Source organism: Lissotriton helveticus, chromosome 6, assembly GCF_964261635.1.
Source record: "Lissotriton helveticus chromosome 6, aLisHel1.1, whole genome shotgun sequence".
In the NCBI taxonomy this organism is placed as follows: Eukaryota; Metazoa; Chordata; class Amphibia; order Caudata; family Salamandridae; genus Lissotriton; species Lissotriton helveticus.
Genome location: NC_136067.1, coordinates 2,095,058,959 through 2,095,081,496, shown reverse-complemented (window position 1 = coordinate 2,095,081,496; position 22,538 = coordinate 2,095,058,959).

Here is a 22,538-nt window from a genome sequence, read left to right as displayed (position 1 = left end):
TCTCTTTCTGACAGAAACTTGTCCTCCTTATTGAGTCCGAGCCAGTTCTCACTCAAACTCTCCCACACGGTTACCTCATACAATGAGAAGACTGCAAAAAGGGCAGGGGGGAGGCTTAGCAAATGTTTTTAAAGACCATTATAACTGTCGCATTTCCCCAGACCAGGTATCATACTGTGAGAGTCTTTCCTTCTCCATTGATTTCTCCCCCACTATTACCTTCTCTGGGCTACTAATATATCGCCCATCTGGGGCCCTGGGACAAATCCTCAATACCCTCCCGTTAACCATAGCAAATCTAGCTTGCTCACCGTCTAACTTCACAGTATTAGGGGATCTTAATATTCACCTTGAAAACACCACTGATCACACCACAAATGATCTGATCATGAGCCTCTCCGCTCTTCAGCTATAGCAGAAACTACTTGAATACTAGAGGCCACTTACTTGACCCCGTTTTCAGCAACTGCACTGAACTTACAACAGGAGTGCAGTCCCCGCTCCCCTGGTTTGACCACTTCCTGATCCCCCTCTCTTGGGATATCCCTGACCCCACCCTCCCACCCAACTCCGCTTCCCGCAGGAAACGTAACTGGTCCAAGTTTTCCAGAGAACAATGGATCTCAGCCCTCAAATTCACCGGACCTGACAGAGACCCTAACCCTATCTCAGCTAACGCGGAAATTAATTATTGGATCCAGATCTCCCTAGATGATGTGCTCCCCATCAGGCACGCTCATAAAAATGAAGAGCTAAAATTTCCCCATGGAACTCCCCAAAGTTGCGGGAACTCAAACAACACTGTAAAAAGGTAGAGAGGAAATGGAGACTAAAATATGCAGCCCCCAGTAAAGCCAAATATAGGGAGGCAATAAAAACCTATAAAGGCAAAATCAAAGCCATCAAGCAGCCTTCTAAGAAGAAGAAATTAATGGAGCTTCTGATTCTCCTAAGGAAATCTTTCGGATTGCCAAAACCCTCTCGAAACTGCCTCAGAAACAATGAAAACCCCTCCGCCCTATAGACCTCACAACCTTAGACCCTTTCATGCACTGGGTGAAATCAGGCTCACCCTCAGGCCCTGCGCCCCCCCCCCCGAGCCCTGGCACCAGTCATGGTAAGCATCCTACCAACCGCCTTTAACCTGTTTAATGCCTCCATCTCTGGAGTGGTCCCCCCTGCATGGAAATGTGATATGGTAAATGCTCTCCTAAAAAAAACAACTTGAACCAAGGCAACATTAGCAACTACCACCCTATCTCCCTCCTTCCTTGGCTGAGTAAGATTTGAGAAAAACACGTCAACTCAGTGATGGTAGAGTTTCTAGAAACTAACAATTTAGTCGATCTTTCACAGACTGGCTTCTGTCCCCAACATGGGACCGAAACCACCCTCCTCGCAGTAATGGAGAAGGCCAGGAGGATCGTGGATCAATGGGGTTCTGCTGCAATTATCCTTCTTGACCTAAGTGCCCCATTTGACAATGTAAACCATGACACGCTGATTCATAGACTTGGGAACCTGGGAGTATCAGGCAGTGCTATTGCCTGGATTGAACGCTCTTTCAAGGTCTTTGAAGGCAATGTTGTCTCCACCCTCAGTTGTGGTGTGCCTCAGGGCTCTCCCTGAGCTCCACACTGTTTGATATCTAATTGAGTCCCCTAGCAGAGATTGTCCGTCCATTTGGCATAAAAATCATAACCTACACTGATGACACTCAGCTCGTGGTGGCACTACACCACCCCGAGAAGTCACCAAGCAACCTAGGAAGTTGCCTAGAGCAGGTTGCCAAATGAATGGAACTCTCTTGCTAAAAGCTCAATAGGGACAAAACCAAGCTCATGCTTCTCAGGAACTTCCCCTCTTTTAGTCGGAGCTACTTTGGCTGAAATGCCTTGGCTCTGCCCCAGTCCCCCAAAACCAGATCAAAAGCCTTGGCATCTGGCTAGACCACTCCCTTAGTTTTAACTACCAAGCGGCAAAACTTTTGGTCACGTGCTACGGCATTCTGAGGATGCTACGTAAAATACTTCCCCTTCTCCCATTTCAGGCATGAAAAATCATGGTCCAAGGTCTTATCCTATCGCGCCTGGATTATGGGAACTCCCTATGTCTAGGGGCCCCTCAATCCACCACTCGCAAGCTCCAGATAATTCAAAACTGTGCAGCGTGCACGCTCCTCCAGACCCCTTATTGACAATCAACAATTCTGGCACTGACTGCCGGTTAGGGAGAGAATCTAATTCAAAGCTATGTGCATTGCCCACAAGGCCTTCTGGAGGAATCGTCTGGCAGTCAGCTGATCGATGATAACTCCCTACCAACTTAGTAGACACCTCTGATCAGCATCCTCCTCCCTCGCCCTACTCCATAGAATAAAGAGAGCGAGATGCGGCGGACACTCCTTTTCCTATAACTCCTCCAAGCTATGGCATGCCCTCCCCCATGCATGTGGACGGAGCCCAATCTCCTACCCTTCTGTAAACTCTTAAAATCTCTGCTTTTTTACAACTGATTCTAAACCACTGAATTCTTCTCTTCTGTCTGTGTTCGTCTGCAGCACTGGGATGCCTCAGGGTAGCTATCGCTCTATATACGTGTTTTTTTCATTTCATTTCATTAATGAACTGTGTGAGACATGTACTCAGACTAGAGAGTAGGGTAGGTCTGTGTGGAATATTAGGTTAGACCTACTCCCTACCAGGAAAGAAGTTACCAGAACAGACCAGAAAAGGAGGATGCTACTTCTCCTACCTCGTGGCTGAGGCTTGGAACTCCCTCTCCCCCTCCGCCAGACACCAACTCTTTTCAAGTTCCTGAAGGACCATGAGCGCACAGCCTGCACGTACAAGATAGGACAAGGAAGCCCTCCACCCCCCCCCCATGCCACCCCTGGGCACCCCAAGGAGCAGCACTCTACACTCCCCCCACCCCTCAGCGCCTGGAGACCCATTTGGATGAGTAGCTGCGCTTTACCAACCCTGATTGATTGAATGTTAGGTAACATGTTCTTCTCATAGACTTCTGACTGTAGATTCCTCACCTTGTGAATCGATACCCAGGCATACATTTTCACAAGTGGTCGGTCTCTGGAATGGCTCAAACCACCAAATATATTGCAGGATTTATCAGGCAACCTGCCTATCTGCCAGACGAGGCTGTCCAGGCACTAGTATTTTGTGAATTTTTGGAGGGATGCTCTTGTGGCAGTCTTGTAGTTGTCAGAGACTGGCACTTCACGCACCAGCACAGTGGTAGCAGCCTTTCCTGTGATTGAATGAGAATGCAAGACTTCTAGGGGCTGCTGCTTTCAGCAAGCCCATATCATATCTTGATGCATAATTAGGCTTTTCTGTTTTCAGTTTCTATTTTTGGTAAATTCTGGTGGTGTTTTATCAGTGTTTTCCAGTAATTTCAATACCTCAAAAAACAGTGCTTTTCAGTGGTTACTCATTTTCGCGCCATAAAAAAACAACTGAAATAGTATTTTACTGGTGTTTAGGGAACGCTTTGCTTTTATTATTGCTTCCTTTCTTCATTGATTTATGGTATATAGACAGTGTACGTACAGTGTATATGAGGGCAAATACATTTTTACAAGTCAAATTTATTGTAGTACACCATACAATATATATTTTTTTTAAGTAAATAAGCTTTATTCGATTTAAAGATAAAATCATAAAAGCACAACAAATACATCAATTCACAAATCATAAACATTATTAAAAAGAATAAATGCTTACTACTACATATTCATTTAAAAACATGTATATGGGCTAAAAGAGAGAAAGAAAAAAAGTTGTTAGAAATAAGTGTAAAGGGGAGTATCAACAAGCTACAGCAGGGGGTTTTGTAAGGCCCAGAGGGGAACTGTTATGCCACATGGATTTACGATGCTTTATGACTGATCTTAGAAAACATGAGACAACGAATATCACATGGTCATCTTCTAATCTTAACAGTTTTAAGAAAGCTGGCCTGCAGTTTCTTAAGCCCCACCGTTTAAGTAAAGGTTTCAAATATAATTTCCTGGGGTTAGAGTACCATGTGCAAAAGAACAATATATGGATGTTAGATTGCACCGCGATATTATCACAGGAGCAGATCAGCTTAGTAGGCGACCAGTTGTTCACGTAGGGTAAGGTTACCATACGGTAAAAAAATCCCTAAACGCAAGCGGGACAGAAGCATTCGGTTGAACGGACTAGGATCAACCTTCAGATAAGTTTGCAAGCCTTCTTTGGGGGTAATTTCCTGGAATTTTAGGATGGTGAGTTTAAGTTTTTCTCGATTCCATCTCGCAGTGTCCAGGTAAGTAATTATTATCTTTTTGAGGGCTGATCTAGGGACATCCTCCATAGATCTTGGATTTTCAAAATATTCCAGGAGTCCTAATTCTGTTAGAAAAGATCTTACATAAGATAGCCATCTGAAGTTAGCAACCCCGTCTAGGGCTAAGCAATCTTCTATAAGGTCCCTGTTGAAACCAGCTTCGTGTGTTGTCCACACCTTGTGCCTTAGGAGAATTGGAGACATCTTAATGATATCACTCAGGTGTTTAACACCTGTCTCAATATGCGTCATAAACGTAGATGTACTTTTGGGAACTCCCAATAAATAGCAGATAAATTGGTTTTCGCAGCACTGCAGGGTACAGTCCTTCTCGATACCCCATAAGCCGGCACCATAGGTAGCTGTGGAGACACATTTGGCCCGGTAAATCTGGATTAGCTCTTTGATTGGTTTCCCGCCTAGTCTATCAGAAAAGGCGCGCAAGGCACCTATGGTGCGAGTGAAAGCCAGCTTTCTGGCTGCAATCGCCGGTTTCCAACCGCACCTCCTGTCAAGCAGGACCCCTAGGTAGCAAAACCTATCAATAGTAGCTAGTTTTTGCTTGTCCAGAAATATAGTACAGGGGGCCCTATTAAGTTTTCTAGTGCATGGCATGGTGTATGTTTTAGATATTTTTACTTTAAGGCCTCTCTCCTGCATGTAACCTGCAAACTTGGTGACCGCCCTCTGTAAACCCACTTGAGTTTGAGACATTATTGCCGCGTCATCGGCGTAAAGGAGGATGGGTGTTGGTAGTCCTTTCACGGTGGGATAATCATTTGGAAAAAGGGAGAGATATTGTCCCACTGAATTTATATAATACGTAAAAAGCCGTGGGGCCAAAATGCAGCCTTGTCTTACCCCTCTTGACAGTGCAAATTTATCCGTACACTCCCCCTGTTTGCCGTATCTCACTCTTGCCCCGGAGTTGTTGTACAACTCTTTAATAAAGGTAATTATTCGGGCATCAATACCCAGATCTTCCAACGTGGACCACAATAATATGTGGTCCACACAGTCGAAAGCGGAACTCAAGTCCACAAAGGTTATAAAGAGTGCTCCGCCTCTTGCCTGTGTGTATTTGGAGGTGAGGAGGGACAGGTTTAGGCACTGTTCAAGTGTCCCTACACCTCTCCTGAACCCATATTGCAAGTGTGACACAACATTATTGTCTTCCTCCCATACTTGGAGTCTTTTTAATATGATCCTTCCTGCTACTTTCATTAGGCCGTCCAGTAAGGATATTGGCCTGTAGCAGCTCGGATCATCCCGCCTGCCCTTTTTAAAAATAGGTACCACTATGGCGTCCGACCAGGTTTCAATGAACCCGTTTCGGTTTCCCATATTCAAAACATTAGTGAGCAAAGGGGCCCAGAAATCCGGTTCGGCCTTATAAACGTCTACCGGGGTACAGTCGGGGCCTGGTGCTTTGCCTGGAGCGCTTTCCCTGATGGCTTCTTGGACTTCTCCTATTGTGAAGGTTAAATCTATCGCTAGATACATCTGTTCCAACTTCCCACGAGGTAATAAACCCTTGGTTAGCACGAGATATGAGTATGAAATCAATAGTTGATTTACAACCCCTTCCAAAGAAGGTTGGCTCAAAAGGTACGGGCAAAACACAGTTCTGATTAGCAAAAGAAAAGTCAAAATTAAAAACAATGCCATTTAGCAACGTCCCCATCTTTGTGTGGACGAAATGTGTCGGTTCCTCGCCCCCTTGGTCATCCAAGCCACATAGGCCTGAGTCGGTGTGTGGACAGATGGTGCAATTGAAATCACCGACCCAGATTATTCTTGCCCCCTTAAGTAGGTCAATAATTTACAACAAGGGGTGGTGATGGACAGAGTCTCTGAATTAAGCAGAATACTCTTACCCAGTCAAGAGATCAGGGCTAGATCCAACACCGTTTTTTAGCTCATTGCACCATCCCAGTTTCAGAACCTGGCTGTATGCAAATTAGTCTGTCCCTGGCCCAGTGCATCATGGGAACAGGGCAGACCAGACTACAAAAGCCAATTCTTACACTGGGAAGGAAACAAGCTTCCGGGGACCGGTTTCTGGCATTTCAGCCGTCTTCGGCCCGGCTTGCTTGAATCCTGATGGTGCAATGAGCAAGGGACTCACATCTGAGTATACCCTTCCACGCTTAGGGTGGACAAAATAATTTACAACAAGGGGTGGTGATGGACAGAGTCTCTGAATTAAGCAGAATACTCTCACCCAGTCAAGAGATCAGGGCTAGATCCAACACCGTTTTTTAGCTCATTGCACCATCCCAGTTTCAGAACCTGGCTGTATGCAAATTAGTCTGTCCCTGGCCCAGTGCATCATGGGAACAGGGCAGACCAGACTACAAAAGCCAATTCTTACACTGGGAAGGAAACAAGCTTCCGGGGACCTTAAGTAGGTCGGCAGCTCTAGCAATATGCCGAAACATATTAGACATAGTGGGCTCCATTTCGCTATTAGGCATATTGTTATAAAAGTTCACCAATACAATATTACCATTTTGGCCCCAATTAAGAGATAGGATTTGAAAATACGTGCTAGAAAGCACTTTATTAACCTTTACCTCTGCAGATGTTGAGACATATATACAGAGCCCACCCTTGTTGTGACCCAGTGCTGACAGCTTGGCCGGAGAATGAATAGTCTGATACCCTAGCAAGTGTAGTTCTTCATAACACCATGTCTCTTGAAAGCACAGGATATCATGCTTGTGAATGATATCCAGCCAGACTGAGTTGGTGGCTTTGCTAGCTAACCCTGCAACATTCCATGATAGGAGAGTGTTGGAATAAGGTGCCCTGCTAGTGACCACCTGTAAACTGCCTCCGCTCACTGGAGAATTTTGCAGTCGCGAGGATGGTATGTTTATAGTGGCAGAAGGGGTCCTAGGAATAACGGTGGAACAAATCTGGGAAATTAATTGAGAATGATAAGGGACAACGCTAGACATCGTAATGTCTCCAGGTGGATTTTGCCCCCACCACATATTAGCTCTAGTCGCCTTAGATGGACTTACTATAGGATTTTGGGTAGCGGTAAACTGATGTTTCTGGTGCCCCTCAGGCCTCTTTTCTATTGTGAAAGTCTCATGATGTCATTCATTTTCATCCAGTTGAGAAAGAGGATGAAATAGGTTAGCCAGAGGTATACTCCAGGTGTCCTTAGGGTTGTAAGATTGAGAGTTATCCCAATAGTCATAAGATATAGGATTTTGGCGGTTGATAGGTTGGCTGGCAGAGTGGAAAGCGAGGGACATAAATGAAGTCATGAGGGTTCTGGCCCCTTATCATCACTGGGGGATCTAATCTATTGGCAACGTGGGGTCTGTGACTCTTGGGTTGAAAAGGGGTGGGCCTAGGTTGAAGGGAAGATGGATTTTGTCCCATGTGCGAACCTTGGGCTGGAAACCGAGGTTTTGAGGCTCCATACGGACCTTTTGGATACCAGTTGTTCCTATGGTTGGGAATTGTATTCATCGATTGTAATTTATTAGGTGGTGATGGCTTCAGCATAGATTCAGGATAGAAATAACCTAGGTTGTGCGTTGAAATCCCCCCCTTACCCGTCCCGGGAAACCAATCACTGATAAAAGTGACTAGTCTGTGATCTTTGAAGATGACTATGATCACATCACCGTCTATATCCTTAGGTCTGGTGCCTACCCAGTTACATCGCCTAACCGAAACGATATCGCCATTTAGGTGCGAAGGAAGTGGTCTGTTTTTCCGCAGCCAGTAGATAACCTTATTTTTTAAATTATCCTGAGGTTCATGCTTACCAGCTGGCGGAGGAGGAACCCCTGTTAATACAATGACGTCGTTTAGACTCTCCGGTGGTAAGTCAGCGATATCCCTTGGTCTTCTTTTAACATTATAAGATGTAGTTGGTGGGGGCTTTATCTGGTTAGAATGAGTATTATGGGTCCCTGTGTTTTTGCTTATGGTATTAGTAACTGTGGCAGAATTATTTTTGAGTTTGTCATTAAATTTATTGTCCTGAACTGGTTTAGGAGTTCCAGATATTGGTGATGGATTTACTTTAGGGGTATCACTCCAGGTCTTAAGTTGTTTAGTAGCTTTTGTGGACTGGGTTATATTGCTAGGGGCATGGAAATTACCAGGCAATATAACCTTCTGCTCCTGAAGGATTTGATCAACGCGCTCACCTAATCTAATAATCCTTTCTGAAAGGGGAAGGATCAGAGCCTTTATGAGACAATCAATATCATTCAATAACCCTGCATAACTAGGAACAGATATTGAATTGGGAATCGTGTCTTTCATAGTCTCCGTTATTCTATCCTCCTGGGGAGTAGTAGGCTGGGAATGTGTTGGATTTATAGGATTAATGGGGGGAACAATTCTCCTTTTTAATACGTACTTTCTTCTTTTCTTCCTCGGTGGAGAGCCAGAGGAACCCTTCGGATGTTTATTGGGGACCTTGGTAGATGATCTTAAAGGCTTTCCATCGGGAATGTTAGGGGGATGTTGATGAGGCCCAATTGGAGTAAATACAGGAGAAGGTATGCTTTTATCGTAAAGAGGAGCTGGTTCGTTTAGAACGGTACTTAAATCTATAGACTGTATGGTTGGTAACTGAGAGGGAATGGAGTCCGAGATAGTTATAGTGTCCATCTGGTCGGGAGGCTGAGTTTGAAAAATGCGAGGGATATCTTCTATGAAAGATGAAGTATTAACAACGTCATTAGGTGTAGTTAAATCTATTAGGGGTCCTATGACTGTATCCTGGAACTGAAGTGGTCTTTGTTTTAACTTCTCGATAGAGAGACGTCGCTCAGCTCGTTTCTCTGCGAGGGTAAGCTCCCTGTCAGCTTCAATCTTTATCTTGGCAAAAAAATTGTCCAGGGGGCCTAAAAAGGGATAAGAAGACCCTGACATTCCTGGAACAGAGTTTGCCTCGGGGCTAGGCATCTCATTGGGGGAGGAGCTAATAATAATATCCTTTACAAAGGCACAACAGTGGCCGGTACTACAGTGACAGGGTCAGATCAAAAGCGCACACTAACATAGCTCGACAGGTAGAAATGGAAAATAGGGACACAGAGAATAGGTCCCGCCCGGCCTCCTTCGGCCCCGGATGGCCACAGACGGTCCCGCCCTTGTCCCGGGCTTCTCCCGGCGTGCTCCTGCGCGCTTCGCGTCGCGGGGTTCACTGATTGGTAAAGTACTGCCTCAAGGGTAGGGGGAGGAGCCTGCAGGGAGAGCGTCCCAGCTGGTAACTATTGGGAGTTGTGGGCGCTCCTGGGACTAGTAGTCCTGCGCCCACAACACGCTCGCAGCCCTGCAGGTCCCCGCGCCCAGAGACAAAGTTCAGGCAGTCACTGTAATGCGTTAAAGCCCCCGGCGCAGCGGGACCCGCGCAGCGGGTACCGCAAGCAGTATCAAGGCAATGTCCTGGGGAAAACGAAGCAGGTTCCAAGGGTCGTCACGCCCAGCGTGGAAACAGCAGCAAAGGAAAGGCAAATCCAAAGGAAAGGCAAATCCGGCGATGAGAGGAAAGGGGAGGCTTTTCACCGCTCCGGGGCACCAGGGAGGAGCCTGCAGGGAGAGCGTCCCAGCTGGTAACTATTGGGAGTTGTGGGCGCTCCTGGGACTAGTAGTCCTGCGCCCACAACACGCTCGCAGCCCTGCAGGTCCCCGCGCCCAGAGACAAAGTTCAGGCAGTCACTGTAATGCGTTGAAGCCCCCGGCGCAGCGGGACCCGCGCAGCGGGTACCGCAAGCAGTATCAAGGCAATGTCCTGGGGAAAACGAAGCAGGTTCCAAGGGTCGTCACGCCCAGCGTGGAAACAGCAGCAAAGGAAAGGCAAATCCAAAGGAAAGGCAAATCCCAATCACCATACAATATTTCTTCAGTGATTCTTTGGTCATCCTCGCTCTCTCTTTCCTTCCTATGTGCACTTTTATTTGTGAAAAGGCCCTCTCGACATTGGCACTTGAGACTGGCAACGCCAAAACAGCAAGTACAATTTGCCAACTCTGACCACTGACGTAGCTTTCCATGCCAATACTGGTGCACCTCAAGGTTGACATTCTCTGTGCCAGGTTCTGCAACATATGCGTTAAACTGGGTGCATATGCCCTCAGAGGTATTAAAACGGTCAAAAATGAAGCTGTACTTTTAGAAGTCTGGAGAACATTCCCCTTTACGGAAGGGATCTATCACCTGTGCAGAGTACCACAGTGAGGCTTCATTGACTTCAAACGCCATGGTTGGTGAAGGGACATTTCTGTGCATCACAGCTAGCCATTTCTCATGCATTGTAAAATAAAATTTCCTGAATTGGTCCTCAACACTTCTCTGCTTACCAAGTGACAAGCATTCTAACAAGGAACATGTTGCAGTGCCAAAGTCACTAAAAGTGTCGCCTACCCTACTCTCAAGGAGATGTTTGACATCGACACCAATGATGCTGAACACTTGGTAGACAAGGGTGTTTTCTGACTCTAGTTGTTTGATTATGTCCACTACAGCAGTCATATTCTCCTGTAAAAATCTAAGAATGCAGTACAATGTACTTTTTTAACATCACTATCAATATGCACCCGAAGATCCTCACATTTCTTGCCTTTTGCATCATCACTAAGCAAAAATTCAGTAAGCAGTCGCCACATAGATAATATTGCATTCACGGCCTCTAGTACTGAGAACCACCTACTAAATGACACATTTGGGATGACTCTTTCTTTGCTGCCACACAAAACACAAAATGAGAAATATTTGCGTTTTAGTTCCCGCGCATAACGGAACAGTGCACCTGAATGGACTACAAAATCAATAGCATTCTTCATTAGCTCAGAAGATTGTAAAGATGCTTTCAGCATACCATCTAACAAGTGGCAAGGATCTCTTATAGGGAAACACTTCAGCTCAGGTATTGCTTTTGACAAGTCATCACATAACTTTTTCATATACGTAGCTGAATCGTTGAAAATACAAACAATATCACTCCAATCTTTGTTGAACTTGGTAAAAACTCTCTGCAGCAGCATTCCAAGTGACACTGCGTTGCATGTTTCCAGTACATCCAGATCTGCCATGATGGTACGTCTGTACCATCCATTTTTTGCATCACAAAATGTGATTAGCACCGCCACTGCTGGGTCACCACGCATCTCTAGGGTTTCATCAATGGTAACAGAGATCTTTACATCACCGTGGAGTAACTCTGAAATATGTTCAATATCTGCAAGGAACACCTCTGGTAGGTATTTCTCATACATTTGTGTTGCTTTTGGTAATGTTTTGCATGCTGGTGCACGCTTGCGGAACAGATTCCCAATCGGTCCATCGGCTTGGTGTAAGCTGGTTCCAGATTGCACTAGGGCACGTACAAATTCATGTGCCACATCCTTTTCTTCCTCACGTTTTCTTTTGAAGCGGGTCATTGTCTCAGCAAGAGACATCTGGCATAGGCTGTCGCTATTAGGTGGCTCTTTCAATTTCAAGTGGGTCTTGGTGACAAGATGTTCAGCAATTCGGCTTGCAGTCTTCCCAGTTACTATTGGGACAATCACTCTGCAAAACCTGCAAATTAACATCTTTTGCCCGCGCACTTCTTCAACCATGAAATCTTTATTTTCCAGCACATAATCTTCTGCCGTCTTTATTCTGCGGGGCATGTTGTTCTGGGCAAACTAGATCAATAAAAAAAAAATAATAATTAGAAACCAGTTTCGTACTGTTGAGAAAATGAGAAAGACAACATTTTCATGGTCAGGTGACTGCTGTGCAAACAGAGAAGAGGGCACTTGTGTTGCAATGAGGAACAGAAACAACAAGTTCTGGTCACAGGAGCTAATTTGCTAAAAGCACCCCAGGGCAGGGGCTCGAGGCCTTGAACTGCGGGGTACAGAGAGAGCTTTTTGGAATCGCACGTTTTGTGACTCTCCAGGTATGGGTAATTTATGGGAGATTTCTGGGGGTGTTGTAGGCAAGGCAGGCAGTTCTCATAGTTCATTTAGAATCCATGTGGTGTCATTTGAAGAAAGTTAGAGCTGGGTGACCTGTTCATTGTTTTGTTGAAATCTTGCCACTGCACTATCATAATGATTACTAAAACATGGTTTGTAAAAGAATGATAACTGGTTTGCTATTTCAGCAATCACATTTTCTAACCTAGTTTACTGGGGTCATTTCTTGTGCGCTTTGCATTTTCATATAAGCACATTCAGCTCCATGCACGAAAATGATGAGAGTTAATTAGTAAATTGTTCCAATGCGCTTAAATGTCAACACAGGCCTTACAAAGAAGCGAATTACACTGAGTATAATTTGCGCAATAGGTCTCTCAAAGATGTGGTTTCGACGAGTGCAAATATATTAAGTGACTTTTTTTAGAGTGGGTTGCGGAGAAAAGGTTAGACCATCAGGCATGAAAGCGAATCACAGTGGAAAATGGCTGTTTCTGAATTTGATGTATCATTGGAAGTGCTCTTTCTTCTAAAGGTTGTGCACTGCATATTACAGTATTTACTATGATGTTATTGTTCCAAGTAAAACTTGCAAGAAAACTATGAAACTGAGATTCAAAGTGCATTATAACATCTGGAATGAAATGGACATGAGAAAGACAGCTGCTGGAACTTAATCGGTTGTAAAATACAAACATTAAACAACATCGTATGGTGGTGCTTGAATGCCCTTTGCCGGCTCTACGTAGGGTGCGAGAACAAAGACTTGTTAAGTGAACAGTCTTTTTAAAGACCTGTGAATTAATCGGGGTTGGCCACACGCAGACAAATGGCAGACCAAAACAGCTCCTCTCCCTCCCCCACGTTAGCCAGGCAGGGGTCCTGGTGTTGCTCTGGCCCTTGCTCATGGGCCGCATTACGCAGAAGGAAAATTATTTAAACACACAAGCAACAAACTTGCGCGTGCCGCCTCTTTCCCCGATGCCCACCCTAAAGTTAACTAGGCAGGGTGCCTGGTGTTGCTCTGGCCCTGCCTACTTGCAAGAACAACAAAGCCTCTTTAAGCTTGCAGTGACTTGACTCATCGGAACCTGTGAAATTCATCTGCATTGAGAACATTGCCCCAGCAGGGTAAGTGGCAGGCCCTGCGAGAAGGAAAATCGCAACAACGGAAACAGCAGCACACAGTTCCAATCTGTTTGTGGCCCTAGACTCTTTGAATGAAGTCCCTGAATGCACTGAGCCAATTGGGGCTGATTGCTACGAGGGTCAGCCCAAATCAAAGTCAAAGTCAAAAAGTACTTTATTCGGCTAAAAAAGATATAACCATAAAAGCAACAACAGTCATATTTCATTTACAGTTCTCAGTATTACATCAATGTAGGAGGATATTAAAACAATACATGGTATTTACACTATTACAGTTCGTTCAAGCGAAGCGACTTCCTAAATTTAAAAACCAGTTTAAAATACTCAATTAACGAAGCCACAGTAAAAACATTGTCCATTTTTTGCAGTTCTAGATATGCTAGGCGACATCTGTTCACATTCAATTCCTTTAAAATGGGAACAATCAATTTTCTACGAGGCAGTGTATAGAATTTACAAAAAAATAGAACATGTATATTGGATTGCATAGATATTTCATCACAGGGGCAAAAAGGGAGTTCTTTGGACCATAAATTCATTACAGGGAAAGTAAATAATCTAAAAACAATGTTAGCTCTAAAACGTGTCAGAAGTAATCTTTCAAAATTACGCATATATAAACTTAAGTATGGCTGTAATCTGTCACTTGTTAAAATTAATTGATGAGAAGTGACAGTATTTTTATTCGATTCATCAAGCTGTCTTCTATTTCTGAGGAATTCCATGCATAGCATCTTCAGTTCTTTTCTGGGGATATGTGCCATAGAAGGCGGATCATTGTAATAAAGTGAACGGTCTATTTCATTAAGAAACGTTTTGATGTAATTTAGCCATTCAACAACATTGGCTCTCCCCATTTTTAAGACATCCTGTATTATGGCTCGGTTTAATACACATTCATTCACTGTCCATACTCTTTGCCATAGTAAGATGGGTTGTACTCTAATTGTGTCCGTAATATAGGGCATCCCCAACTCATCATGGCATATAGAGTTCGCTGTACTCTCCGGAAGTGATAGGATGTTCATTAAAAATTTATTTTCGACTATCTGAAGTGACTTTATATTAGTATAACCCCAGAGGCCAGCTCCGTATAGTGCCACAGATACACACGTCGCATTGTACACAGTTAAAATTTCCCTGATTGGTTTCATTCCCAATTTACGTGTAAAACTTTTTAATGCCATGATTGTCTTAGAGAACAGGAGCGTTCGTACCTTCACCGCACTTGACCACGTACCAGTTTCGTGGAACAAAATTCCAAGATATGGGAAGGTAGATGTTCTTTCTAAGGGGGCATTATTTATGTACATTGTTTTCATTTGTTTTTTGGTACGCATGCCACAGTTCATTGAAAAAGTCTTACTACAGTTTATTTTTAAATTAAGATCAAGCATAAACTGGTTAAAGGATGTTAACATTTTTTGTAGGGCAATGGGGGTACGTGCCATCAAAACAGCATCATCTGCATACAAGAGTGTGGGGATGAATCTCTTTCCGATCTTAGGCATGTCCACACACTCTTGTAGCAGGCACTTTTCCAGACCATTTATATAGATAAGGAATAGGAAGGGCGCCAGGACACACCCCTGGCGCACTCCACGCCCTATTCCAAAAGATCTGGTACATTCCCCCTTCTTGCCAAAACGTACAACAGCTGATGCTCCTGCATATAGGTCCCTTAAGAATTGGATTATCGGCTTTTCCACGCCCAATTGTGACATCACGTCCCATAATTTACTATGGGACACACAATCGAAAGCTGATGTAAGATCAACAAATGCACAATATAGGCGCTCCCTTTTTATCACAATATGTTTCTGCTGAATCAGAAACAAATTTAATCCCTGCTCTATTGTTCCTATGCCCTTTTGAAATCCAAATTGTAAATCACTAATTACCCCCGCCTCCTCCGCCCAGTTTTGCAGTTTAACTAAAATCACTCTCCCAAGGATCTTTATTGACGAATCCAGAAGGGAAATTGGCCTATAGCAGGCACAGTCTTGTCTGTTTCCCTTCTTATAAATGGGTACAATAATTGATGTGAACCAGGAAGGGTTCAGTCCCCTTACAAGAGCTGCATTAAAAAGTTGTACAAGTATCGGGCCCCATAGTTCGATATTTGACTTGTACAAGTCTGCCGGGATACCATCTGGGCCCGCCGCTTTTCCGCCCTTGGTAGCTCCCAGGCTTTCAACAATCTCTGGTAATGTTACTTTGAGTTCACTTTCCTCCTCAACTGATTCGCCCTCTATGTTTACCTCAGTATTTCCTAACTCATCTACTGACGTATACTAGGTGGAAAAATGCGTGACCCAATTATCCTCATTAATCGCAATTTCCAACCGTGCTTTGGTATTTTCGTATGGTAGGGGGGCGTTTACCACCCTCCAGAAGGCAGATGCATCCCTTGTTTGTGAGGCTGTGCAAAGTTCTTCCCATACACCTTTTTTAATTGCATCTCTTCTATTTTTTAGGGCCTCATTATAATCCTTCCTTCGGGTTCTTATCTCTATAGCATCACGTGGGTCCTTATGTAATGCATATTTAAGATCTGTTAGAGCCTTAGTACAGGTTCTATCAAACCATCTTGTACCCTTCGTTAACCCATTTTTTAATACTAAAAGTAGGTTCTCTTTGATAGTGGAAGCAATAATATTAAAATTAACTAATATACTTTCACTATCGGATTCCTCATCTAGACAGATCTCAAAATTTTCGGAGCAGCTAATTAGCAATTTTTTAAGAAAGTCTTCAGGTACCACCTTACTCCACTTGAGGGTGTACCCATTCTGTCTACCTAATATAATGTCTGGGACAGCCTGTACTTGCTCATTATAGGAGGCCAAGAAAAGGTTCTCAATCTCGATTTTTTGCGGTAGGTGGTCACTGAGTGGTGCATCCATTATTTTATAATTAGCTAGTTTATGACCATAACCATTGGAACAAAGGCTAAAGTCTATCGTGGTGGATGCTCCCCTCCCAATAAAAGTTGGTTGAAAGGGTATTGATTGCTCAGTTAATTCATTAGCAAATCCCAGATCATGATCAAATAATAATTCGTTCAACAGATCCCCGGTCTCTGTGTGTTTAAAATGTGGTAAATTAACATCCTGCTCCAACATTATACCACAAATTCCTTTAGAACCTTTTGTGCATAATGGACAGTTAAAATCACCCCCCCACAAAATCATTACCTCCTTTCCATTGCTGTCAGACTCACACTGTAAGTCGATCGCTAACATTTTCAAAATGTCACGTGAAATATTAACTGGAATATTATTATAAAAATTTATGATTACAAAACGCAATCCAGTTTTAGTGTCTATTGCTAATTTATGGTAGAACTCACACGCCCAAATCAAATGCTGAATTAAATTTTGCTAAGGGCAACATTTTGAGCTTATGTCAGTGTATTGGAAGATTGGCTAAAACTTTGAATGAAAAACCGGACAGAGGGCGGCAGATCTCCTGGTTGTCCCTAAGCAATGAGAATCCTAGAAATGATAACAGTGGTGGCAATGAATAATTAATTTCACAACACCATCATGATATGGTTCAGCTGTGGCAGAAAACTCCCTCCCTTCCCCCGAATTTCTACACACATGCAACAAACTTGCAAGTGCCGCCGCTCTCCATGGTGCCCACCCTCACGTTAGGCAAGCAGGGGGCCTGGTATTGCTCTGGCCTTTCCCTGCTCACTGGCCGCATCATGCACATTAGAAAAATTTAAGCACACACACACAACAAACTTTAGGCCCTGGTAGTAAGCTTAAATAGAAAATTGCAAAGAATAAAGGACCAGGTGTCCCTTGAGTTCTCTAAACAATCCCTCTCCCTACCCCTGGGTGCCCCTGAGGAAAACACAGCCCACATAGGAAACATTATCCTCGCTAGAGATGTGGAGGATTGCACTAGCACAGAGGGCAGCAGATTTACCTTGGATGGTTTAAACTAGGCCTTGGAACACCGGCGGTCATCGTCTGGTCGTAGTCTCATCGTCGTGGTTGCCTGAAGATTTCTGCAACACAGGAGGTGGGTATTTGAAGGTCCCTGAGGTTCATCCCCCTCCCAGCTAGTCTGCATCCTGAATCCCTTGTGGGGGCTACAGTACCCGAACCCCTGTTCACTGCGTACATTTGCATATGCTTGTTGTCAATTCCTGAGCTTTTGCATTGGACTTCGAGTAGTTCCGACCCCGAGCAGTATTTCCACGAAGATCTCCGACTTCCTCACACCAAGGGCTCCGTGGGCTGGTTCTTTGTGATTCTGCTTGAGGTCTCCTCGCGATCCCTGGTAGGTTGGCCTGTGGGTCCTGGCGAGGGTCACCTTCTTTATTCTTGGGATTACCTGGTTTCTCCAGACGTGCCCTGACTCTCCATTGCTTGGAGAGTCCCCTAGACCTTGCTGGTCCACACCGTAAGCTGTTTTCTCTTCCTACATGGGTTGCTGTTGCCAAGGCTTGCTGGTGCTGCAGCAAGACACCAACCCCTTAGCACTCGACATCCTTCATGGGACAGCTCACCTTCAGCCCATCATCGATGTCTCTGGGACCTCGTGGCTGAAGAGTCAAGCAACCCCTCATCTTCCCTGAAGCATCCGACATCGGTAGGCATTCGACTACCAAGCCCCTGGTCACGTAAAGTGACCCAGACTCTATCCCCTCTGCTTTTAAGTTCTTCTCACCTCAAACCCAGGCATGGGTTCAACTTTCCATGAAGCAGCTCTTCTTCCAAGTCCTCCACTGAAAACGACAGAGGTTTCCGACACCGATTGAACCCTATGCACTCTGGGCTTGGTAACACGGGTACTCCAGTACTCACTGGTGAGTTGGCTCTAGAACCTCTTAAGCCTCAAGGGATTTAATCTAAGTCCTCCTAGAAGTGTCCTTAATCTCTAAAACTGTAACCACGTCATTCCCATAGAGTTGTACAGAGCACACCCTCGTGTTCACACACTGCCCCTGTGCTCCGTGGGGTCCCGGTCTACTCACCTGGGGTGGTGCCTTGGGGTCCCAACGATTGTACGTGCTCTAGGCACTGTGTCTATTGAAGTTGTGATTGTTATACCATGTTTATAGTATATGGTTTGGTCTCCCCCTGAAGCCCGCTGTGTATTGTGCTACTTACATATGTTCTATTGATTTCATATTGTGTGCTTTATGTTCTATTCTCGGGTAGAGAATAGTACAGTGTTATATTTAATAAATACATATTTTTATATACACTTTGTGGTTCTCCTTTCATTTGGTCATTCAGGAGGTGATATTCTGGTTAAACAAGCTGCTTTACATTCCTTCAAGACTAAGCCTGAAGGCTGCCTTCCACAGCTACCACTAGGATAGCTGTTTAACGGTTATCTTTGACCTTGAACATCATAAGGATTGTTTGGACTAGTGCAAGGTGCCCACTTAAATTAGTGGACAGCATATATCGGGCCAACTTCTCACACCAACTTTGGTGGAATACTCCAGTAAATATTCAAGGAGGCATGTACCATGAACTGCATTTACCATAATGCTAAAGGGCGAACTGTGCTCCCACCCCTTTCTGTTTGAAAAGGCTCCCTTGAGCCATTGAGCTGACAAGCCTATGGAGATGCACCTGTGTGATTGTGAGAAGTACTGAGACCAGAAAGGAATGTGGCAGCCTGCTCAGCACCCCTAGATTAAATTAGTTTTTATCTCTACTCATGACGGATGATATCCAGAAACACGTGTCTAGAGAGTTACAGCACTACCTGCACCAACTTTGGTGGAGTACTCCAGTAAATATTCAATTAGGCATGTACCATGAACAGCATTTACCATAATGCTAAGGGGTGATCTGTGCTGGGAGGTGAAGCAGTGTGCTCCAACCTGGGAGGTGAAGCCGTGTGCTCCCACTCCTTTCCACATGGCTTGTATGTTGGCCGGGAGTACCTACACCCATTCCCCCTTGATGGTGGGGAAAATCACCTTCAGTGCCATGCAAATCGTTTGCAACACCAGCAAGTTGGTGGGAAAATGATGCTCCTGCAGAGTCCTCTGATCTCCACCTCTCCCAGATGACCTCCCCAACTAAGCAACGGTGCATCTGTCATGACTGTTAGCTGTGGGTTGGGTAGGGAGATGTGTCTGATGCTGGTTCAAGTGATGCTCGCCTCGCCACTACTCTCACTGCAAGCCAGCTCAAATGTTGAAACATTGGGATCATAGCCTGAAAGCCCAGGATTCTTGAGGTGGATGGAAGGCTCAGAAGGGCACTGTATCCATTATGGCTCTGATTAACTTGAGAGGTTGTTGATGAGTCAGGTGTGACTTCAGCATTTTGATGGAGAAACCCAACAATATCAACAGGTCATCTGTTGTCTGAAGGTTGCTTACACCTGCCTTCAACATCCAGTCGTCGAGGTATGGGCTGACTGGTATTCCAACCTCCACAGATGGGCCACGACCACCACCATCACCTTTGTGACCCGCTGAGGTACACTGGTCAGGCCAAAAAATAACCGCAAGAAATTTTAAGTGTTCTTGGCCTACTAGAAGCCGTGTGAGTGAGTTGTACCCTTAGATCTGTCAAGGGTACAGGGTTGAGTGAGTAGAGTGAGGAGCATTTGAGGTGAGATTTATCAAGTGCGTTGTATTCTAGATAAGAGAAGCTTAGGTCAGTGAGAGCAGAGGTTGAGCTGCTGCGTGTTTCAACCCTGGTTAGGTCATGGTTGGGGTAGGGAGATTGGAAGTGTCTATGTAAATTCACCTTCGTCGAATCACATGGAGTGGGGGGGGCATGGGGAAATACCTGGTGCAGGCACCTCGGTCAGGGTTCTGCGTGGCGTGGCAGGAAGAGGGGGGAGTGAGTAGTTTGCATGGGTTGGGTGCCGGGGGTGTCGATGGGTGGCACATTAAGGTTGTCAACGTCGCTGAGAGCAGGTTTATTCACTGTGCTTGGCTTAGCTGGGTGGTTTACAGCGTGAGGGTATCTATATAATAAGTAAAACTAGCATTTAAAGCAAACTAGAAAGATATACAAGCAGGACATACAGACTCTGTTGGTTTAAAGGCATATCTGTAGGCCTCAATTAAAATACATACCGGAGTGCAGCTTATTGGGTGCATTCTAAAATGTGAATTACTTTATAAAGAATGGATTCAAATGGACTCCTTCTGGTATACTCGGATAGAGCAGCAATGAGATAAACAAAGGCAGCTCCGAAGGGGATTTACTGCATCATGTAATGTATTATTTATTTGATTGGTAAGCTCTGATATAGCTGCATTAGCACGAGGCAGGAGATGATAATGCTGGAATGAGTCCTGTGCTGTGAAGAGCTGGGTTAAAACATCCTTCTATCGCATGAAGCTCTAAACACACAGCATTGCTAAAGTAATTATGAAGAACAAAGAAAAGCACTGGCACTGAAGGAAACTACCCCCTTGTGGAAGAGTAAAATGCAGTCACTCAAAGTGAAGTTAACCAGTGATTGAAGTAGGCAGACTCACTGCACCATGCTGTGTTCTGTAGAGGGTGGGAGCAAAATGTGAATGGCACAACAACAGACCAATGGATGGAGAGCTAAAAGCCGCTTTAAATAAGTAAATGATACATGTAATTTTTGTAAAATAAAAGGTCTTGGCTAACACCTGACCAAAAATGGAAAATGGCGCATGTAGGTGTGCACATTTGTGAAACAAAATCGCATGACTGCAGAATGAGGCCACAGTAGCCACATCATTGCACCTTTTGTTTCTCTTTCTTTTTTTTGCTGATGTTTTGCAGCATTGGGAAAGCCTATGCGTTTAAAAGGTGAGACTTATTGACTTTGCCAATGTGTGTTTAAAATGGTTGTAAAACTCCTGTTCCTTGTGTAGATCTGGTCAGAGCCTCGGGTCTCTGGAGTTGCACTACGTGGAAGATGCTCGGATTACCTGCCTGGGTCCTATCCCAGGGTCTGATAGCATAAAGGACTCCCTTGCAGCAGTTGCTTATGTTTCCCTCCGTTATTGTGTTGCTCTGTGTTGCATGGTCCATTCACTGGCAAAGGCTCCATCATGTATTATTTGTTCAGTCGTATGATAATAGTAAAAGGATCAATTGATGGACGGAATGCTGACAATGTCAAACATTCACATGCCATTCCACTATAGACTCCGCTATATGCAAATCAATCTTGACCCTGCTACCCATAGAAACAGTCCAGCCTGAATAGCCAGACTACATCCTCCTTAGACTAGAAACAAGCATCCTGGGTAGGAAATTTGTGTCAGACCAGTGATGCCACAACTTTCCCACACAAAAATGTGTGAAAAAAGTGATTTTTTCAGCTGAATTTGAGGCTTCCAGGGCATTTTGGGTAAGGAAACGTTGGGGGATCCATGCAAGCCATACCTCCCTGAAATCCCCCAGGTGTCTTGTTTTCAGAAATGTGTGGGTTTGGTAGGTTTCCCTGGGTAGCTCCTGAGCACCGGGCCAAAAACCCAGGTGACCCCCCTTGTACTGTTTGTCTCTGGACACCAAATTCGAGGCGGATTTGGGCAGGGGAGACGTAATTGGGCAAATGGAAGATTGCCCTGTATGCTCGACTGATAGTTTTGTCTAGAGCCGTGGCGTCTTTCCCTTGCATAGGTTCGCTGCCATATGAGAATTGGAGAAAACCAGATCGCATGCTCCGCGGCTGGGAGACATCCCTCTATCAAATCTCTTATATGCCGATGACTTGGTCCTAATTAGCCGGTCCCCCATTGGACTTCAACATCTCCTGGACACAACCAACACATTTTCAATAAATAAAACACTACAGATAAACTTAAACAAATCAAAAGTCATGTCAGTGAATTATAACAAAACAAAGAAACTTGCATGGTTCCTGGACGGACGGATTTTCGCCCAGAGTTCCTCGTTCAATTGCCTTTTCCTTTCCCAAGTCTTCTTCTTTTGCTGTGCCTTTATGGTTCGCATCTCTTTTTGCAGGGCTTAGTTATTTGATTGTTTACGGAGATGCCTAAGGATCTGGTTTATTTTCCGTTTTAGGTTTTTTATCTCTGGTGTAATTACCTTGCCGAGTATGTTGCACGGCGTATTCCCTTTACGGGTTGTTTGCTCTGTGGCGTGTGTTGTTCTGAGTTCCGTTACA